The 21375-nt window shown below is 46.5% G+C and overlaps 1 protein-coding gene across 5 annotated transcripts in view; it reads right to left on the bottom strand.

Annotated features, from left to right (window-relative positions):
- Window positions 1-21375, bottom strand: part of LOC137375197 (rho guanine nucleotide exchange factor 4-like) — a 578050-nt gene that overhangs the window by 161655 nt on the left and 395020 nt on the right. The gene's annotated exons all lie outside the window — the stretch shown is intronic.

Here is a 21375-nt window from a genome sequence, read left to right as displayed (position 1 = left end):
TCTCCTCCCCTCCCCCCTGTATCTGAGGGTATAGTTTAAATTCTCCTCCCCTCCCCCCTGTATCTGAGGGTATAGTTTAAATTCTCCTCCCCTCCCCCCTGTATCTGAGGGTATAGTTTAAATTCTCCTCCCCTCCCCCCCTGTATCTGAGGGAATAGTTTAAATTCTCGTGCCCTACCTATATCTGAGGGTATGGTTTAAATTCTCCTCCCCTCCCCCCATGTATCTGAGGGTATAATTTAAATTCTCCTCCCCTCCCCCCCTGTATCTGAGGGAATAGTTTAAATTCTCCTGCCCTCCCCCCCAGTATCTGAGGGTATAGTTTATATTCTCCTCCCCTCCCCCCCTGCATCTGAGGGAATAGTTTAAATTCTCCTGCCCTCCCCCTATGTATCTGAGGGTATAGTTTAAATTCTCCTCCCCTCCCACTAAATATCTGAGGGTATAGTTTAAATTCTCCTCCCCTCCCCCTATGTATCTGAGGGTATAGTTTAAATTCTCCGCCCCTCCCACTATATATCTGAGGGTATAGTTTAAATTCTCCTCTCCTCCCCCTATGTATCTGAGGGTATAGTTTAAATTCTCCGCCCCTCCCACTATATATCTGAGGGTATAGTTTAAATTCTCCTCTCCTCCCACTATGTATCTGAGGGTATAGTTTAAATTCTCCTCCTCTCCTCCATGTATCTGAGGGTGTTGTTTAAAGTCCCCTCCCCACCCCCCATGTATCTGAGGGTGTAGCTTAAATTCTCCTCCCCTCCCCACCCCACCCCCATATATCTGAGGGTATAGTTTAAATTCTCCGCCCCTCCCACTAAATATCTGAGGGTATAGTTGAAATTCTCCTCTCCTCCCCCTATGTATCTGAGGGTATAGTTTAAATTCTCCTCCCCTCCCCCCCTGTATCTGAGGGGATGGTTTAAATTCTCCTCCCCTCCCCCTATGTATCTGAGGGAATAGTTTAAATTATCCTCCCCTCCCCCCATGTATCTGAGGGTATAGTTTAAATTCTCCTCCCCTCCCCCCATGTATCTGAGGGTATAGTTTAAATTCTCCTCCCCTCCCCCCCTGTATCTGAGGGTATAGTTTAAATTCACCTCCCCTCCCCCCCCTGTATCTGAGGGTATAGTTTAAATTCTCCTCCCCTCCCCCTTGTATCTGAGGGTATAGTTTAAATTCTCCTCCCCTCCCCCTATGTATCTGAGGATATCGCTTAAATTCTCCTCCCCTCCCCCGATGTATCTGATGGTATAGTTTAAATTTTCCTCACTTCCCCCTGTGTATCTGAGGGTATAGTTTAAAATCTCCTCCCCTCCCCCTATGTATCTGAGGGTATAGTTTAAATTCTCCTCCCCTCCCCCTATGGATCTGAGGGTATAGTTTAAATTCTCCTCTCCTCCCCCAATGTATCTGAGGGTATAGTTTAAATTCTCCTCCCCTCCCCCTATGGATCTGAGGGTATAGTTTAAATTCTCCTCCCCTCCCCCTATGGATCTGAGGGTATAGTTTAAATTCTCCTCCCCTGCCCCCACATGTATCTGAGGGTATAGTTTAAATTCTCCTCCCCTGCCCCCACATGTATCTGAGGATATAGTTTAAATTCTCCTCCCCTGCCCCCACAAATATCTGAGGATATAGTTTAAATTCTCCTCCCCTGCCCCCACAAATATCTGAGGGTATAGTTTAAATTCTCCTCCCCTCCCCCTATGTATCTGAGGGTATAGTTTAAATTCTCCTCCCCTCCCCCTATGTATCTGAGGGTATAGTTTAAATTCTCCTCCCCTCCCCCTATGTATCTGAGGGTATAGTTTAAATTCTCCTCCCCTCCCCACATGTATCTGAGGGTATAGTTTAAATTCTCCTCCCCTCCCCCTATGTATCTGATGGTATAGTTTAAGTTCTCCTCCCCTCCCCTCGCCAACCCCATGCATCTGAGGGTATAGTTTAAATTCTCCTCCCCTCCCCCTATGTATCTGATGGTATAGTTTAAATTCTCCTCCCCTCCCACTAAATATCTGAGGGTATAGTTTAAATTCTCCTCCCCTCCCCCTATGTATCTGAGGGTATAGTTTAAATTCTCCGCCCCTCCCACTATATATCTGAGGGTATAGTTTAAATTCTCCTCTCCTCCCCCTATGTATCTGAGGGTATAGTTTAAATTCTCCGCCCCTCCCACTATATATCTGAGGGTATAGTTTAAATTCTCCTCCTCTCCTCCATGTATCTGAGGATGTTGTTTAAATTCCCCTCCCCACCCCCCATGTATCTGAGGGCGTAGCTTAAATTCTCCTCCGCTCCCCCCCTGTATCTGAGGGTATAGTTTAAATTCTCCTCCCCTCCCCCCTGTATCTGAGGGTATAGTTTAAATTCTCCTCCCCTCCCCCCTGTATCTGAGGGTATAGTTTAAATTCTCCTCCCCTCCCCCCTGTATCTGAGGGTATAGTTTAAATTCTCCTCCCCTCCCCCCCTGTATCTGAGGGAATAGTTTAAATTCTCGTGCCCTACCTATATCTGAGGGTATGGTTTAAATTCTCCTCCCCTCCCCCCATGTATCTGAGGGTATAGTTTAAATTCTCCTCCCCTCCCCCCCTGTATCTGAGGGAATAGTTTAAATTCTCCTGCCCTCCCCCCCAGTATCTGAGGGTATAGTTTATATTCTCCTCCCCTCCCCCCCTGCATCTGAGGGAATAGTTTAAATTCTCCTGCCCTCCCCCTATGTATCTGAGGGTATAGTTTAAATTCTCCTCCCCTCCCACTAAATATCTGAGGGTATAGTTTAAATTCTCCTCCCCTCCCCCTATGTATCTGAGGGTATAGTTTAAATTCTCCGCCCCTCCCACTATATATCTGAGGGTATAGTTTAAATTCTCCTCTCCTCCCCCTATGTATCTGAGGGTATAGTTTAAATTCTCCGCCCCTCCCACTATATATCTGAGGGTATAGTGTAAATTCTCCTCTCCTCCCACTATGTATCCGAGGGTATAGTTTAAATTCTCCTCCTCTCCTCCATGTATCTGAGGGTGTTGTTTAAAGTCCCCTCCCCACCCCCCATGTATCTGAGGGTGTAGCTTAAATTCTCCTCCCCTCCCCTCCCCACCCCCATATATCTGAGGGTATAGTTTAAATTCTCCGCCCCTCCCACTAAATATCTGAGGGTATAGTTGAAATTCTCCTCTCCTCCCCCTATGTATCTGAGGGTATAGTTTAAATTCTCCGCCCCTCCCACTATATATCTGAGGGTATAGTTTAAATTCTCCTCTCCTCCCCCTATGTATCTGAGGGTATAGTTTAAATTCTCCGCCCCTCCCACTATATATCTGAGGGTATAGTTTAAATTCCCCTCCTCTCCCCCCCCCCCCCCCATGTATCTGAGGGTAGAGTTTAAATTCCCCTCCCCACCCCCCATGTATCTGAGGGTGTAGTTTAAATTCCCCTCCCCTCCCCTCCCACCCTCCGATGTACCTGAGGGTATAGTTTAAATTCTCCTGCCCTACCTATATCCGAGGGTATGGTTTCAATTCTCCTCCCCTCCCCCTATGTATCTGAGGGTGTTCTTTAAATTCTCCTCCCCTCCCCCATGTATCTGAAGGTGTTGTTTAAATTCTCCTCCCCTCCCCCTATGTATTTGAGGGTATAGTTTAAATTCTGCTCCCTTCCCCCTATGGATCTGAGGGCATAGTTTAAATTCTCCTCCCCTCCCCCTATGTATCTGAGGGTATAGTTTAAATTCTCCTCCCCTCCCCCTATGTATCTGAGGATATCGCTTAAATTCTCCTCCCCTCCCCCGATGTATCTGATGGTATAGTTTAAATTTTCCTCCCTTCCCCCTGTGTATCTGAGGGTATAGTTTAAAATCTCCTCCCCTCCCCCTATGTATCTGAGGGTATAGTTTAAATTCTCCTCCCCTCCCCCTATGGATCTGAGGGTATAGTTTAAATTCTCCTCTCCTCCCCCAATGTATCTGAGGGTATAGTTTAAATTCTCCTCCCCTCCCCCTATGGATCTGAGGGGATAGTTTAAATTCTCCTCCCCTCCCCCTATGGATCTGAGGGTATAGTTTAAATTCTCCTCTCCTCCCCCAATGTATCTGAGGGTATAGTTTAAATTCTCCTCCCCTCCCCCTATGGATCTGAGGGGATAGTTTAAATTCTCCTCCCCTCCCCCTATGGATCTGAGGGTATAGTTTAAATTCTCCTCCCCTGCCCCCATATGTATCTGAGGGTATAGTTTAAATTCTCCTCCCCTGCCCCCACAAATATCTGAAGGTATAGTTTAAATTCTCCTCCCCTGCCCCCACATGTATCTGAGGATATGGTTTAAATTCTCCTCCCCTGCCCCCACAAATATCTGAGGGTATAGTTTAAATTCTCCTCCCCTGCCCCCACATGTATCTGATGGTATAGTTTAAATTCTCCTCCCCTGCCCCCACATGTATCTGAGGATATAGTTTAAATTCTCCTCCCCTGCCCCCACAAATATCTGAGGGTATAGTTTAAATTCTCCTCCCCTGCCCCCACATGTATCTGAGGGTATAGTTTAAATTCTCCTCCCCTCCCCCTATGTATCTGAGGGTATAGTTTAAATTCTCCTCCCCTCCCCCTATGTATCTGAGGGTATAGTTTAAATTCTCCTCCCCTGCCCCCACAAATATCTGAGGGGATAGTTTAAATTCTCCTCCCCTGCCCCCACATGTATCTGAGGGTATAGTTTAAATTCTCCTCCCCTGCCCCCACAAATATCTGAGGGTATAGTTTAAATTCTCCTCCCCTGCCCCCACAAATATCTGAGGATATAGTTTAAATTCTCCTCCCCTGCCCCCACAAATATCTGAGGGTATAGTTTAAATTCTCCTCCCCTGCCCCCACAAATATCTGAGGGTATAGTTTAAATTCTCCTCCCCTGCCCCCACATGTATCTGAGGGTATAGTTTAAATTCTCCTCCCCTGCCCCCACAAATATCTGAGGGTATAGTTTAAATTCTCCTCCCCTGCCCCCACAAATATCTGAGGATATAGTTTAAATTCTCCTCCCCTGCCCCCACATGTATCTGAGGGTATAGTTTAAATTCTCCTCCCCTGCCCCCACAAATATCTGAGGGTATAGTTTAAATTCTCCTCCCCTGCCCCCACATGTATCTGAGGATATAGTTTAAATTCTACTCCCCTGCCCCCACATGTATCTGAGGGGATAGTTTAAATTCTCCTCCCCTGCCCCCACAAATATCTGAGGATATAGTTTAAATTCTCCTCCCCTCCCCCCATGTATCTGAGGGTATAGTTTAAATTCTCCGCCCCTGCCCCTATGTATCTGAGGGTATAGTTTAAATTCTCCTGCCCTCCCCCTATGTATCTGAGGGTATAGTTTAAAATCTCCTCCCCTCCCCTCCCCGCCCCCATGTATCTGAGTGTATAGTTTAAAAACTCCTCCCCTCCCCTCACACCCCCATGTATCTGAGGGTATAGTTTAAAATCTCCACCCCTCCCCTCCCCCCCCCCATGTATCTGAGGGTATAGTTTAAAATCTCCTCCCCTCCCCTCACCCCAAGTATCTGAGGGTATAGTTTAAAATCCCCTTCCCCTCCCCTCCCCCCAATGTATCTGAGGATATCGCTTAAATTCTCCTCCCCTCCCCCTATGTACCTGAGGGTATAGTTTAAATTCTCCTCCCCTCCCACTATGATTGTGAGGGAATAGTTTAAATTCTCCTGCCCTACCTATATCTGAGGGTATGGTTTAAATTCTCCTCCCCCCCCCTCCATGTATCTGAGGGTATAGTTTAAATTCTCCTCCCCTCCCCCCATGTATCTGAGGGTATGGTTTAAATTCTCCTCCCCTCCCCCCATGTATCTGAGGGTATAGTTTAAATTCTCCTCCCCTCCCCCCCTGTATCTGAGGGTATAGTTTAAATTCTCCTCCCCTCCCCCCCTGTATCTGAGGGTATAGTTTAAATTCTCCTCCCCTCCCCCATGTATCTGAGGGTATAGTTTAAATTCCCCTCCCCTCCCCTCCCCCCCCCGCCCATGTATCTGAGGGTATAGATTAAATTCTCCTTCCCTCCCCCTATGTATCTGACTGTGTAGTTTAAATTCTCCCCTCCCCCGATGTATCTGAGGGTATGGTTTAAATTCCCCTTCCCTCCCCCTATGTGTCTGAGGGCAGAGTTTAATTTTTCCTCCCCTCCCCGCCATGTATCTGAGGGTATAGTTTAAATTCTCCTCCCTTCCCCTCCCCCCATGTATCTGAGAGTGTAGCTTAAATTCCCCTCCCCTCCCTCACAAGTATCTGAGGGGATAGTTTAAATTCCCCTCCCCTCCCCCCATATATCTGAGGATACAGTTTAAATTCCCCTCCCCACCCCCATATATCTGAGGATACAGTTTAAATTCTCCTCCCCTCCCCCCATGTATCTGAGGGTATAGTTTAAATTCCCCTCCCCTCCCCCCATATATCTGAGGATACAGTTTAAATTCCCCTCCCCACTCCCATATATCTGAGGATACAGTTTAAATTCTCCTCCCCTCCCCCCATGTATCTGAGGGTATAGTTTAAATTCTCCTCCCCTCCCCCCATGTATCTGAGGGTATAGTTTAAATTCTCCTCCCCTCCCCCCCTGTATCTGAGGGTATAGTTTAAATTCTCCTCCCCTCCCCCCCCCCCTGTATCTGAGGGTATAGTTTAAATTCTCCTCCCCTCCCCCCTGTATCTGAGGGTATAGTATAAATTCTCCTCCCCTCCCCCCCGTATCTGAGGGTATAGTTTAAATTCCCCTCCTCTCCCCCCCGCCCCCCATGTATCTGAGGGTAGAGTTTAAATTCCCCTCCCCACCCCCCATGTATCTGAGGGTAGAGTTTAAATTCCCCTCCCCACCCCCCATGTATCTGAGGGTGTTCTTTAAATTCTCCTCCCCTCCCCCTATGTATCTGAGGGTATAGTTTAAATTCTCCTCCCCTCCCCCTATGGTATAGTTTAAGTTCTCCTCCCCTCCCCCTATGTATCTGAGGGTATAGTTTAAATTCCCCTCCCCTCCCCTCCCCAACCCCATATATCTGGGGATGCAGTTTAAATTCTCCTCCCCTCCCCTCCCCACCGCCATATATCTGAGGGTATAGTTTAAATTCTCCGCCCCTCCCACTATATATCTGAGGGTATAGTTTAAATTCTCCTCCCCTCCCACTATATATCTGAGGGTATAGTTTAAATTCTCCTCCCCTCCCCCTATGTATCTGAGGGTATAGTTTAAATTCTCCTGCCCTCCCCCTATGTTTCTGAGGGTATAGTTTAAATTCTCCTCCCCTCCCCTCCACACCCCCATATATCTGAGGGTATAGTTTAAATTCTCCTCCCCACCCCCATATATCTGAGGGTATAGTTTAAATTCTCCGCCCCTCCCACTATATATCTGAGGGTATAGTTTAAATTTTCCTCCCCTCCCCCTATGTATCTGAGGGTATAGTTTAAATTCTCCTGCCCTCCTCCTATGTATCTGAGCGTATAGTTTAAATTCTCCTCCTCTCCCCCCATGTATCTGAAGGTGTTGTTTAAATTCTCCTCCCCTCCCCCTATGTATTTGAGGGTATAGTTTAAATTCTGCTCCCTTCCCCCTATGTATCTGATGTTAAAGTTTAAATTCTCCTCCCCATCCCTATGTATCTGAGCGTATAGTTTAAATTCTCCTCCCCTCCCCCTATGTATCTGATGGTGCAGTTTAAATTCTCCTGCCCTCCTCCTATGCATCTGATGTTAAAGTTTAATTTCTCCTCCCCTCCCCCTATGTATCTGAGGGTGTTGTTTAAAATCTCCTCCCCTCCCCCTATGTATCTGAAGGTGTTTAAATTCTCCTCCCCTCCCCCTATGTTTTTAAGGGTATAGTTTAAATTCTGCTCCCTTCCCCCTATGGATCTGAGGGTATAGTTTAAATTCTCCTCCCCTCCCCCTATGTATCTGAGGGCATAGTTTAAATTCTCCTCCCCTCCCCCTATGTATCTGAGGGTATAGTTTAAAATCTCCTCCCCTCCCCTCCCCCCCCCCATGTATCTGAGGGTATAGTTTAAAATCTCCTCCCCTCCCCTCACACCCCCATGTATCTGAGGGTATAGTTTAAAATCTCCTCCCCTCCCCTCCCCCCCCCATGTATCTGAGGGTATAGTTTAAAATCTCGTCCCCTCCCCTCACCCCAAGTATCTGAGGGTACAGTTTAAAATCCCCTTCCCCTCCCCTCCCCCCCCCCCAATGTATCTGAGGATATCGCTTAAATTCTCCTCCCCTCCCCCTATGTACCTGAGGGTATAGTTTAAATTCTCCTCCCCTCCCACTATGATTGTGAGGGAATAGTTTAAATTCTCCTGCCCTACCTATATCTGAGGGTATGGTTTAAATTCTCCTCCCCTCCCTCCATGTATCTGAGGGTATAGTTTAAATTCTCCTCCCCTCCCCCCATGTATCTGAGGGTATAGTTTAAATTATCCTCCCCTCCCCCTATGTATCTGAGGGTATGGTTTAAATTCTCCTCCCCTCCCCCCATGTATCTGAGGGGATAGTTTAAATTCTCCTCCCCTCCCCCCCTGTATCTGAGGGTATAGTTTAAATTCTCCTCCCCTCCCCCCCTGTATCTGAGGGTATAGTTTAAATTCTCCTCCCCTCCCCCCATGTATCTGAGGGTATAGTTTAAATTCCCCTCCCCTCCCCTCCCCCCCCCCCCCCATGTATCTGAGGGTATAGATTAAATTCTCCTTCCCTCCCCCTATGTATCTGACTGTGTAGTTTAAATTCTCCCCTCCCCCGATGTATCTGAGGGTATGGTTTAAATTCCCCTTCCCTCCCCCTATGTATCTGAGGGCAGAGTTTAATTTTTCCTCCCCTCCCCGCCATGTATCTGAGAGTGTAGCTTAAATTCCCCTCCCCTCCCTCACAAGTATCTGAGGATACAGTTTAAATTCCCCTCCCCACCCCCATATAATCTGAGGATACAGTTTAAATTCTCCTCCCCTCCCCCCATGTATCTGAGGGTATAGTTTAAATTCTCCTCCCCTCCCCCCCTGTATCTGAGGATACAGTTTAAATTCCCCTCCCCACCCCCATATATCTGAGGATACAGTTTAAATTCTCCTCCCCTCCCCCCATGTATCTGAGGGTATAGTTTAAATTCTGCTCCCCTCCCCCCCTGTATCTGAGGGTATAGTTTATATTCTCCTCCCCTCCCCCCCTGTATCTGAGGGATTAGTTTAAATTCTCCTGCCCTCCCTATATCTGAGGGTATGGTTTAAATTCTCCTCCCCTCCCCCCATGTATCTGAGGGTATAGTTTAAATTCTCCGCCCCTCCCCCTGTGTATCTGAGGGTATAGTTTAAATTCTCCTCCCCTCCCCCTATGTATCTGAGGGTGTAGTTTAAATTCTGCTCCCTTCCCCCTATGGATCTGAGGGTATAGTTTAAATTCTCCTCCCCTCCCCCTATGTATCTGAGGGTATAGTTTAAATTCTCCTCCCCTCCCCCTATGTATCTGAGGGTATAGTTTAAATTCTCCTCCCCTGCCCCCACATGTATCTGAGGGTATAGTTTAAATTCTCCTCCCCTCCCCCTGTGTATCTGAGGGTATAGTTTAAATTCTCCTCCCCTCCCCCTATGTATCTGAGGGTATAGTTTAAATTCTCCTCCCCTCCCCCTGTGTATCTGAGGGTATAGTTTAAATTCTCCTCCCCTCCCCCTATGTATCTGAGGGTATAGTTTAAATTCTCCTCCCCTCCCCCGATGTATCTGATGGTATAGTTTAAATTCTCCTCCCCTCCCCCTATGTATCTGAGGGTATAGTTTAAATTCTCCTCCCCTGCCCCCACATGTAATTGAGGGTATAGTTTAAATTCTCCTCCCCTGCCCCTACATGTATCTGAGGGTATAGTTTAAATTCTGCTCCCCTGCCCCCACATGTATCTGAGGGTATAGTTTAAATTCTCCTCCCCTGCCCCCACAAATATCTGAGGATATAGTTTAAATTCTCCTCCCCTCCCCCTGTGTATCTGAGGGTATAGTTTAAATTCTCCTCCCTCCCCCTATGTATCTGAGGGTATAGTTTAAATTCTCCTCCCCTCCCCCGATGTATCTGATGGTATAGTTTAAATTCTCCTCCCCTCCCCCTATGTATCTGGGGGGATAGTTTAAAATCTCCTCCCCTCCCCTCCCCCCCCCCATGTATCTGAGGGTATAGTTTAAAATCTCCTCCCCTCCCCTCACACCCCCATGTATCTGAGGGTATAGTTTAAAATCTCCTCCCCTCCCCTCCCCCCCCCATGTATCTGAGGGTATAGTTTAAAATCTCGTCCCCTCCCCTCACCCCAAGTATCTGAGGGTACAGTTTAAAATCCCCTTCCCCTCCCCTCCCCCCCCCACCAATGTATCTGAGGATATCGCTTAAATTCTCCTCCCCTCCCCCTATGTACCTGAGGGTATAGTTTAAATTCTCCTCCCCTCCCACTATGATTGTGAGGGAATAGTTTAAATTCTCCTGCCCTACCTATATCTGAGGGTATAGTTTAAATTCTCCTCCCCTCCCCCCCTGTATCTGAGGGAATAGTTTAAATTCTCCTGCCCTACCTATATCTGAGGGTATGGTTTAAATTCTCCTCCCCTCCTCCCCATGTATCTGAGGGTATAGTTTAAATTCTCCTCCCCTCCCCCCATGTATCTGAGGGTATAGTTTAAATTCTCCTCCCCTCCCCCCCTGTATCTGAGGGTATAGTTTAAATTCTCCTCCCCTCCCCCCATGTATCTGAGGGTATAGTTTAAATTCTCCTCCCCTCCCCCCATGTATCTGAGGGTATAGTTTAAATTCTCCTCCCCTCCCCCACTGTATCTGAGGGTATAGTTTATATTCTCCTCCCCTCCCCCCCTGTATCTGAGGGAATAGTTTAAATTCTCCTGCCCTACCTATATCTGAGGGTATGGTTTAAATTCTCCTCCCCTCCCCCCATGTATCTGAGGGTATAGTTTAAATTCTCCTCCCCTCCCCCCATGTATCTGAGGGTATAGTTTAAATTCTCCTCCCCTCCCCCCCTGTATCTGAGGGTATAGTTTAAATTCTCCTCCCCTCCCCCCCCAGTATCTGAGGGTATAGTTTAAATTCTCCTCCCCTCCCCCCTTGTATCTGAGGGAATAGTTTAAATTCTCCTGCCCTACCTATATCTGAGGGTATGGTTTAAATTCTCCTCCCCTCCCTCCATGTATCTGAGGGTATAGTTTAAATTCTCCTCCCCTCCCCCCATGTATCTGAGGGTACAGTTTAAATTCTCCTCCCCTCCCCCCATGTATCTGAGGGTATAGTTTAAATTCTCCTCCCCTCCCCCCCTGTATCTGAGGGTATAGTTTAAATTCTCCTCCCCTCCCCCTATGTATCTGAGGGTAGAGTTTAAATTCTCCTCCTACCTATATCTGAGGGTATGGTTTAAATTCTCCTCCCCTCCCCCTATGTATCTGAGGGTATGGTTTAAATTCTCCTCCCCTCCCCCCATGTATCTGAGGGTATAGTTTAAATTCTCCTGCCCTACCTATACCTGAGGGTATGGTTTAAATTTTCCTCCCCTGCCCCTATGTATCTGAGGGTGTTGTTTAAATTCCCGTCCCCTCCCCCCATGTATCTGAGGGTGTAGTTTAAATTCTCCTCCCCTCCCCCTATGTATCTGAGGGTACAGTTTAAATTCCCCTCCCCTCCCCTCCCCAACCCCATATATCTGAGGGTGTAGTTTAAATTCTCCTCCCCTCCCCCTATGTATCTGAGGGTGTAGTTTAAATTCTCCTCCCCTCCCCCTATGTATCTGAGGGTATAGTTTAAATTCCCCTCCCCTCCCCAACCCCATATATCTGAGGGTATAGTTTAAATTCTCCGCCCCTCCCACTATATATCTGAGGGTATGGTTTAAATTCTTCTCCCCTCCCCCTATGTATGTGAGGGTGTTCTTTAAATTCTCCTCCCTCCCCCTATGTATCTGAGGGTGTTGTTTAAATTCCCCTCCCCTCCCCCTATGTATCTGAGGGTATAGTTTAAATTCTCCTCCCCTCCCCCTATGTATCTGATGGTATAGTTTAAGTTCTCCTCCCCTCCCCCCATGTATCTGAGGGTATAGTTTAAATTCTCCTCCCCTCCCCCCATGTATCTGAGGGTATAGTTTAAATTCTCCTCCCCTCCCCCCCTGTATCTGAGGGTATAGTTTATATTCTCCTCCCCTCCCCCCCTGTATCTGAGGGAATAGTTTAAATTCTCCTGCCCTACCTATATCTGAGGGTATGGTTTAAATTCTCCTCCCCTCCCCCCATGTATCTGAGGGTATAGTTTAAATTCTCCTCCCCTCCCCCCATGTATCTGAGGGTATAGTTTAAATTCTCCTCCCCTCCCCCCCTGTATCTGAGGGTATAGTTTAAATTCTCCTCCCCTCCCCCCCCAGTATCTGAGGGTATAGTTTAAATTCTCCTCCCCTCCCCCCTTGTATCTGAGGGAATAGTTTAAATTCTTCTGCCCTACCTATATCTGAGGGTATGGTTTAAATTCTCCTCCCCTCCCTCCATGTATCTGAGGGTATAGTTTAAATTCTCCTCCCCTCCCCCCATGTATCTGAGGGTACAGTTTAAATTCTCCTCCCCTCCCCCCATGTATCTGAGGGTATAGTTTAAATTCTCCTCCCCTCCCCCCCTGTATCTGAGGGTATAGTTTAAATTCTCCTCCCCTCCCCCTATGTATCTGAGGGTAGAGTTTAAATTCTCCTCCTACCTATATCTGAGGGTATGGTTTAAATTCTCCTCCCCTCCCCCTATGTATCTGAGGGTATGGTTTAAATTCTCCTCCCCTCCCCCCATGTATCTGAGGGTATAGTTTAAATTCTCCTGCCCTACCTATACCTGAGGGTATGGTTTAAATTTTCCTCCCCTGCCCCTATGTATCTGAGGGTGTTGTTTAAATTCCCGTCCCCTCCCCCCATGTATCTGAGGGTGTAGTTTAAATTCTCCTCCCCTCCCCCTATGTATCTGAGGGTACAGTTTAAATTCCCCTCCCCTCCCCTCCCCAACCCCATATATCTGAGGGTGTAGTTTAAATTCTCCTCCCCTCCCCCTATGTATCTGAGGGTGTAGTTTAAATTCTCCTCCCCTCCCCCTATGTATCTGAGGGTATAGTTTAAATTCCCCTCCCCTTCCCAACCCCATATATCTGAGGGTATAGTTTAAATTCTCCGCCCCTCCCACTATATATCTGAGGGTATGGTTTAAATTCTTCTCCCCTCCCCCTATGTATGTGAGGGTGTTCTTTAAATTCTCCTCCCTCCCCCTATGTATCTGAGGGTGTTGTTTAAATTCCCCTCCCCTCCCCCTATGTATCTGAGGGTATAGTTTAAATTCTCCTCCCCTCCCCCTATGTATCTGATGGTATAGTTTAAGTTCTCCTCCCCTCCCCCCCCTGTATCTGAGGGTATAGTTTAAATTCTCCTCCCCTCCCCCCCCTGTATCTGAGGGTATAGTATAAATTCTCCTCCCCTCCCCCCCGTATCTGAGGGTATAGTTTAAATTCTCCTCCCCTCCCCCCCTGTATCTGAGGGTATAGTTTAAATTCTCCTCCCCTCCCCCCCTGTATCTGAGGGAATAGTTTAAATTCTCCTGCCCTACCTATATCTGAGGGTATGGTTTAAATTCTCCTCCCCTCCCCCCATGTATCTGAGGGTATAGTTTAAATTCTCCTCCCCTCCCCCCATGTATCTGAGGGTATAGTTAAACTTCTCCTCCCCTCCCCCCATGTATCTGAGGGTATAGTTTAAATTCTCCTCCCCTCCCCCCCTGTATCTGAGGGTATAGTTTAAATTCTCCTCCCCTCCCCCCCCTGTATCTGAGGGTATCGTTTAAATTCTCCTCCCCTCCCCCCATGTATCTGAGGGTATAGTTTAAATTCTCCTGCCCTACATATATCTGAGGGTATGGTTTAAATTTTCCTCCCCTGCCCCTATGTATCTGAGGGTGTTGTTTAAATTCCCGTCCCCTCCCCCCATGTATCTGAGGGTATAGTTTAAATTCTCCTGCCCTACCTATATCTGAGGGTATGGTTTAAATTTTCCTCCCCTCCCCCTATGTATCTGAGGGTACAGTTTAAATTCCCCTCCCCTCCCCTCCCTAACCCCATATATCTGAGGGTGTAGTTTAAATTCTCCTCCCCTCCCCCTATGTATCTGAGGGTATAGTTTAAATTCCCCTCCCCTCCCCTCCCCAACCCCATCTCTCTGAGGGTATAGTTTAAATTCTCCGCCCCACCCACTATATATCTGAGGGTATGGTTTAAATTCTTCTCCCCTCCCCCTATGTATGTGAGGGTGTTCTTTAAATTCTCCTCCCTCCCCCTATGTATCTGAGGGTGTTGTTTAAATTCCCCTCCCCTCCCCCTATGTATCTGAGGGTATAGTTTAAATTCTCCTCCCCTCCCCCTATGTATCTGATGGTATAGTTTAAGTTCTCCTCCCCTCCCCTCGCCAACCCCATGTATCTGAGGGTATAGTTTAAATTCTCCTCCCCTCCCCCTATGTATCTGATGGTATAGTTTAAATTCTCCTCCCCTCCCACTAAATATCTGAGGGTATAGTTTAAATTCTCCTCCCCTCCCCCTATGTATCTGAGGGTATAGTTTAAATTCTCCGCCCCTCCCACTATATATCTGAGGGTATAGTTTAAATTCTCCTCTCCTCCCCCTATGAATCTGAGGGTATAGTTTAAATTCTCCGCCCCTCCCACTATATATCTGAGGGTATAGTTTAAATTCTCCTCCTCGCCTCCATGTATCTGAGGATGTTGTTTAAATTCCCCTCCCCACCCCCCATGTATCTGAGGGCGTAGCTTAAATTCTCCTCCGCTTCCCCCCTGTATCTGAGGGTATCGTTTAAATTCTCCTCCCCTCCCCCCCTGTATCTGAGGGTATAGTTTAAATTCTCCTCCCCTCCCCCCTGTATCTGAGGGTATAGTTTAAATTCTCCTCCCCTCCCCCCTGTATCTGAGGGTATAGTTTAAATTCTCCTCCCCTCCCCCCCTGTATCTGAGGGTATAGTTTAAATTCTCCTCCCCTCCCCCCCTGTATCTGAGGGAATAGTTTAAATTCTCGTGCCCTACCTATATCTGAGGGTATGGTTTAAATTCTCCTCCCCTCCCCCCATGTATCTGAGGGTATAGTTTAAATTCTCCTCCCCTCCCCCCCCTGTATCTGAGGGTATAGTTTAAATTCTCCTCCCCTCCCCCCCTGTATCTGAGGGAATACTTTAAATTCTCGTGCCCTACCTATATCTGAGGGTATGGTTTAAATTCTCCTCCCCTCCCCCCATGTATCTGAGGGTATAGTTTAAATTCTCCTCCCCTCCCCCCCCATGTATCTGAGGGTATAGTTTATATTCTCCTCCCCTCCCCCCCTGTATCTGAGGGAATAGTTTAAATTCTCCTGCCCTCCCCCCCTGTATCTGAGGGTATAGTTTAAATTCTCCTCCCCTCCCACTAAATATCTGAGGGTACAGTTTAAATTCTCCTCCCCTCCCCCTATGTATCTGAGGGTATAGTTTAAATTCTCCGCCCCTCCCACTATATATCTGAGGGTGTAGTTTAAATTCTCCTCTCCTCCCCCTATGTATCTGAGGGTATAGTTTAAATTCTCCGCCTCTCCCACTATATATTTGAGGGTATAGTTTAAATTCCCCTCCTCTCCCCCCCCCCCCCCCCCGCCCCCCCGCCATGTATCTGAGGGTAGAGTTTAAATTCTCCTCCCCTCCGACTAAATATCTGAGGGTATAGTTTAAATTCTCCTCTCCTCCCCCTATGTATCTGAGGGTATAGTTTAAATTCTCCGCCCCTCCCACTGTATATCTGAGGGTATAGTTTAAATTCTCCTCTCCTCCCCCTATGTATCTGAGGGTATAGTTTAAATTCTCCTCCCCTCCCCCTATGTATCTGATGGTATAGTTTAAATTCTCCTCCCCTCACACTAGATATCTGAGGGTTTAGTTTAAATTCTCCTCCCCTCCCCCTATGTTTCTGAGGGTATAGTTTAAATTCTCCGCCCCTCCCACTATATATCTGAGGGTATAGTTTAAATTCTCCTCTCCTCCCACTATGTATCTGAGGGTATAGTTTAAATTCTCCTCCTCTCCTCCATGTATCTGAGGGTGTTGTTTAAATTCCCCTCCCCACCCCCCATGTATCTGAGGGTGCAGCTTAATTTCTCCTCCCCTCCCCTCCCCACCCCCATATATCTGAGGGTATAGTTTAAATTCTCCGCCCCTCCCACTAAATATCTGAGGGTATAGTTTAAATTCTCCTCCCCTCCCCCTATGTATCTGAGGGTATAGTTTAAATTCTCCGCCCCTCCCACTATATATCTGAGGGTATAGTTTAAATTCTCCTCTCCTCCCCCTATGTAGCTGAGGGTATAGTTTAAATTCTCCGCCCCTCCCACTATATATCTGAGGGTATAGTTTAAATTCCCCTCCTCTCCCCCCCCCCCCTCCCATGTATCTGAGGGTAGAGTTTAAATTCCCCTCCCCACCCCCCATGTATCTGAGGGTATAGTTTAAATTCTCCTGCCCTACCTATATCCGAGGGTATGGTTTCAATTCTCCTCCCCTCCCCCTATGTATCTGAGGGTGTTCTTTAAATTCTCCTCCCCTCCCCCTATGTATCTGAGGGAACAGTTTAAATTCTCCTGCCCTACCAATATCTGAGGGTATAGTTTAAATTCTCCTCCCCTCCCCCTATGGTATAGTTTAAGTTCTCCTCCCCTCCCCCTATGTATCTGAGGGTATAGTTTAAATTCCCCTCCCCTCCCCGCCCCAACCCCATATATCTGAGGGTATAGTTTAAATTCTCCGCCCCTCCCACTATATATCTGAGGGTATAGTTTAAATTCTCCTCCCCTCCCACTATATATCTGAGGGTATAGTTTAAATTCTCCTCCCCTCCCCCTATGTATCTGAGGGTATAGTTTAAATTCTCCTGCCCTCCCCCTATGTTTCTGAGGGTATAGTTTAAATTCTCCTCCCCTCCCCTCCACACCCCCATATATCTGAGGGTATAGTTTAAATTCTCCTCCCCACCCCCATATATCTGAGGGTATAGTTTAAATTCTCCGCCCCTCCCACTATATATCTGACGGTATAGTTTAAATTCTCCTCCCCTCCCACTATATATCTGAGGGTATAGTTTAAATTTTCCTCCCCTCCCCCTATGTATCTGAGGGTATAGTTTAAATTCTCCTGCCCTCCTCCTATGTATCTGAGCATATAGTTTAAATTCTCCTCCTCTCCCCCCATGTATCTGAAGGTGTTGTTTAAATTCTCCTCCCCTCCCCCTATGTATTTGAGGGTATAGTTTAAATTCTGCTCCCTTCCCCCTATGTATCTGATGTTAAAGTTTAAATTCTCCTCCCCATCCCTATGTATCTGAGCGTATCGTTTAAATTCTCCTCCCCTCCCCCTATGTATCTGATGGTGCAGTTTAAATTCTCCTGCCCTCCTCCTATGCATCTGATGTTTAAGTTTAATTTCTCCTCCCCTCCCCCTATGTATCTGAGGGTGTTGTTTAAAATCTCCTCCCCTCCCCCTATGTATCTGAAGGTGTTTAAATTCTCCTCCCCTCCCCCTATGTATTTGAGGGTATAGTTTAAATTCTGCTCCCTTCCCCCTATGGATCTGAGGGTATAGTTTAAATTCTCCTCCCCTCCCCCTATGTATCTGAGGGCATAGTTTAAATTCTCCTCCCCTCCCCCTATGTATCTGAGGGTATAGTTTAAATTCTCCTCCCCTCCCCCTATGTATCTGAGGATATCGCTTAAATTCTCCTCCCCTCCCCCGATGTATCTGATGGTATAGTTTAAATTTTCCTCCCTTCCCCCTGTGTATCTGAGGGTATAGTTTAAAATCTCCTCCCCTCCCCCTATGTATCTGAGGGTATAGTTTAAATTCTCCTCCCCTCCCCCTATGGATCTGAGGGTATAGTTTAAATTCTCCTCTCCTCCCCCAATGTATCTGAGGGTATAGTTTAAATTCTCCTCCCCTCCCCCTATGGATCTGAGGGTATAGTTTAAATTCTCCTCCCCTCCCCCTATGGATCTGAGGGTATAGTTTAAATTCTCCTCCCCATCCCTATGTATCTGAGGGTATAGTTTAAAATCTCCTCCCCTCCCCCTATGTATCTGAGGGTATAGTTTAAATTCTCCTCCCCTCCCCCTATGGATCTGAGGGTATAGTTTAAATTCTCCTCCCCTCCCCCTGTGTATCTGAGGGTATAGTTTAAATTCTCCTCCCCTCCCCCTATGTATCTGAGCGTGTAGTTTAAATTCTGCTCCCTTCCCCCTATGGATCTGAGGGTATAGTTTAAATTCTCCTCCCCTCCCCCTATGTATCTGAGGGTATAGTTTAAATTCTCCTCCCCTCCCCCTATGTATCTGAGGGTATAGTTTAAATTCTCCTCCCCTCCCCCTATGTATCTGAGGATATCGCTTAAATTCTCCTCCCCTCCCTCGATGTATCTGATGGTATAGTTTAAATTCTCCTCCCCTCCCCCTGTGTATCTGAGGGTATAGTTTAAATTCTCCTCCCCTCCCCCTATGTATCTGAGGGTATAGTTTAAATTCTCCTCCCCTCCCCCTATGTATCTGAGGGTATAGTTTAAATTCTCCTCCCCTGCCCCCACATGTATCTGAGGATATAGTTTAAATTCTCCTCCCCTGCCCCCACATGTATCTGAGGATATAGTTTAAATTCTCCTCCCCTGCCCCCTCAAATATCTGAGGATATAGTTTAAATTCTCCTCCCCTCCCCCCATGTATCTGAGGGTATAGTTTAAATTCTCCGCCCCTGCCCCTATGTATCTGAGGGTATAGTTTAAATTCTCCTGCCCTCCCCCTATGTATCTGAGGGTATAGTTTAAAATCTCCTCCCCTCCCCTCCCTCCCCCCATGTATCTGAGGGTATAGTTTAAAATCTCCTCCCCTCCCCTCCCACCCCCATGTATCTGAGGGTATAGTTTAAAATCTCCTCCCCTCCCCGCCCCCCCATGTATCTGAGGGTATAGTTTAAAATCCCCTTCCCCTCCCCACCCCCCAATGTATCTGAGGATATCGCTTAAATTCTCCTCCCCTCCCCCTATGTACCTGAGGGTATAGTTTAAATTCTCCTCCCCTCCCACTATGATTGTGAGGGTATAGTTTAAATTCCCCTCCCCTCCCCTCCCCCCCCCCCATGTATCTGAGGGTATAGATTAAATTCTCCTTCCCTCCCCCTATGTATCTGACTATGTAGTTTAAATTCTCCCCTCCCCCGATGTATCTGAGGGTATGGTTTAAATTCCCCTTCCCTCCCCCTATGTATCTGAGGGTCTAGTTTAAATTCCCCTCCCCTCCCCCCATGTATCTGAGGGTATGGTTTAAATTCCCCTTCCCTCCCCCTATATATCTGAGGGTATAGTTTATTCTCCTCCCCTCCCCCTATGTATCTGAGGGTATAGTTTAAATTCCCCTCCCCCATGTATCTGAGGGTATTATTTCAATTCTCCTCTCCTCCCCTATGTATCTGAGGGTATAGTTTAATTTTTCCTCCCCTCCCCCCATGCATCTGAGGGCGTAGTTTAAATTCCCCTCCCCTCCCCCCATGTATCTGAGGGTGTAGTTTAAATTCCCCTCCCCTCCCCTCCCCCCATGTATCTGAGTGTTAGTTTAAATTCCCCTCCCCCCCATGTATCTGAGGGTGTAGTTTAAATTCCCCTCCCCTCCCCCCATGTATCTGAGGGTATAGTTTAAATTCTCCTCCCCTCCCCCGACGTATCTGAGGGTATGGTTTAAATTCCCCTTCCCTCCCCCTGTATATCTGAGGGTATAGTTTAATTCTCCTCCCCTCCCCCTATGTATCTGAGGGTGTAGTTTAAATTCCCCTCCCCTCCCCCCATGTATCTGATGGTATAGTTGATATTCGCCTTCCCTCTCCCCCCCCCCCCCCATGTATCCGAACCAACAATATAAAACCTCTATATTTCTCTTCATAACAACAGTGACAACACTTCAAAGGTATTTCATTGGCCTTTTAAAGGGCTTTACTCCATGTGGTATAAATCCAATTAGATTGCGATCACCTCCTTCAGGTGATGTCAGAGCAGTTCTCTCTGGAGTCAGTTTCGAATTACTTCAAAATGCAAACCGCTGAATGGCTTCAACCCAGATAGTAATTCATTGGCTGTAAATTGCTTTGGGATAGCCGAAGGATGTGAAAGGCACTATACAAATGCAAGTTCTCTGCATCACTTTCTTTAGCATCTAAGTTTAATAAAATTCAGATTGTTGCAATACTAAAATCAGGGCTAACAGTTTCATTATGTTGATATTTTTGTTTCGGGTTCATAAAGGTAAGGGATGCTCATGCCTTGGAATGGAAGTCTGTCATTACTTCACATCCAGGTTACTGGATTTTTGCCAAAGCTTTTCTTGTTTGGAGGAGGAAAGCAGTGCCTTGTTATCAACATGAGACGTATAAATGATGTCGAGACACTTTGACCCACTTTACATTATTGCACCCGATTGGTAAAGGAGAGTTAAAAGTGTTGGCAAAAACTCTCATGATGAAGAGGCACCTTTTCAACTACACACAGCATGAAGTAGAATCTTGACTTTGTCAAAACAGAGCTTGAGCTCAGATGGCAATGTTAAATATGATCCTATGGTTTACTCCATAAAATTTAACAAGAATTGCTCCAATATCCTTGGAGGTTTTCACTTCCTCTGGTGAAGCATTGATAAACATCTCTTCAGCACTGATATACTGTGAGGGTGAGGTGAAGTAAATGGAATGGGAGGAGGCTTGTGTGGAGCATAAACAGCGGCAAATGAGTAATATTCCTTTTGACTCTCGTACAACCCATTAATTTTTAAAAAGTAATTCATTTTAAGATCGTGCACAAAGGAATTTTACCCAAATGATTAACCATTGCACTACCAAAGGAAGTTAAGTCCCTTAAGGAGTTCTCTATCTTTTCTAAAATAGCATATCTTTGAATGAGATTCAGAATGAACTTATCTTCTGTCCGACCTTTTCTGTGACGTCTTGCTGACAGTTTGAGAAATGCAAGTAATTACTGCAACAATTTACACTCCAGCCATAAAAATGACTTTAAAAAAGCAGAGAGAAAATGCAGAAACCACGTTCTTTAAAATAAAACACCTGCAAAAAAACCTTTCCGTCTGTCAAATCCAAGAATCTTTTGAAAGGAGCTGCTTCAAATAGCACAACATATAGTTAATTCCATCGCTTCTTGGCAACATTCCAGTTACCCATGTTTGAAATTCATTAGATTCTGTGAAAGTGTCACAAACTCCCACTAGAATGTATGAAGGA

Source organism: Heterodontus francisci, chromosome 11, assembly GCF_036365525.1.
Source record: "Heterodontus francisci isolate sHetFra1 chromosome 11, sHetFra1.hap1, whole genome shotgun sequence".
NCBI classification, from domain to species: Eukaryota; Metazoa; Chordata; class Chondrichthyes; order Heterodontiformes; family Heterodontidae; genus Heterodontus; species Heterodontus francisci.
The sequence above is the reverse complement of the archived record's forward strand: the minus strand, read 5'-3'. Positions and strand labels throughout refer to the sequence as shown.